Consider the following 1,109-nt stretch of genomic DNA (forward strand, 5'->3'; position numbering starts at 1 on the left):
AAAAAAAAAATCGAAAAAACAAAGCTATGAAATCTCAATAAAACAAAAAAAAAAAAATTTTTTCACCACCACTGTGTAGAATGTGCAATTTTCTCCCGCCTCAACTTGCATTCCATTTTTGAGGCGAAGAGCTCACATTGTGTAGCTTTCCTTTGTGGGGGGAACTAGAAGTGTACTTCTACACCATTCCTCCAACTGTTGAACACACAGCGGCAGGGTGTGTGGCCAGCGCTTATGCGAATGTATGCTCGTACAAATTTCGCATCTGCGTCCCGCGTCCACCCGTGTGTGATAGAAGCCATCGATTGGGGGTCACTCTCGGTGGAAAAAAAAAAAAAAAAAAAAAAAAAAAAAAAAGGTTGGTACTTTGGGTGGGGGGTCCCTGGGGAGAAAAAAAAAAAAAAAAAAAAAAAAAAAAACGAAAAACAATCCCTCCTACAAACGTGTTCTGGAAGAACATTTGTGTACGTTATTTGTCATTTGTTCTTTCTTGTTCCAGATGCAAAAAAGAAAGAAAAAAAAAGAAAGAATGTGATAGTGAAGGAAATGTTTGTTTACATGGTAGGGTACGCATTCTGAAGGGTACTCCCTCGGCTTGGTAGCGTACTTGTTTTGCATGCAATAATGTAGGCATAAATTTCTGTACGCATTTGCATCAACACGTTATGAGGAAAGAACATACTGAAATGCTTGTGCAAACAAAAAAAAAAAAAAAAAAAAAAAAAATACTTAGTCGCCAACTCGTTATAGAAATAAACGTAACACCCATAAGAACACACGCCAATGAAATTTTTAAAAAAATGCCAAAGAATGGAAAAAAACTAAATGTGTGTATTTTAGAGACTACGTATAAGTGAAAGATACATGAATTTATAATTAAATTTCGTGAGCACCAAGATGTATTATCTTTTTTGTGCCTAAGAAATAGCTTTGCATTAGAATACGCCGGCCTTCTTGAATTGCGTTTCTACACCCAGCCCTTTAGCCTATTATATCTTTTGCACATCAGGGGAAAGGAAAAGCCCAAGTGTTAAGAAAAGCGAAAAAGGATACACAGCCAAAATAACAAAAACGTAAAATAACTAAAAAGATAAAAAAAAAAAAAAAAA

This window comes from Plasmodium fragile (assembly GCF_000956335.1).
Source record: "Plasmodium fragile strain nilgiri unplaced genomic scaffold supercont1.85, whole genome shotgun sequence".
NCBI classification, from domain to species: Eukaryota; Apicomplexa; class Aconoidasida; order Haemosporida; family Plasmodiidae; genus Plasmodium; species Plasmodium fragile.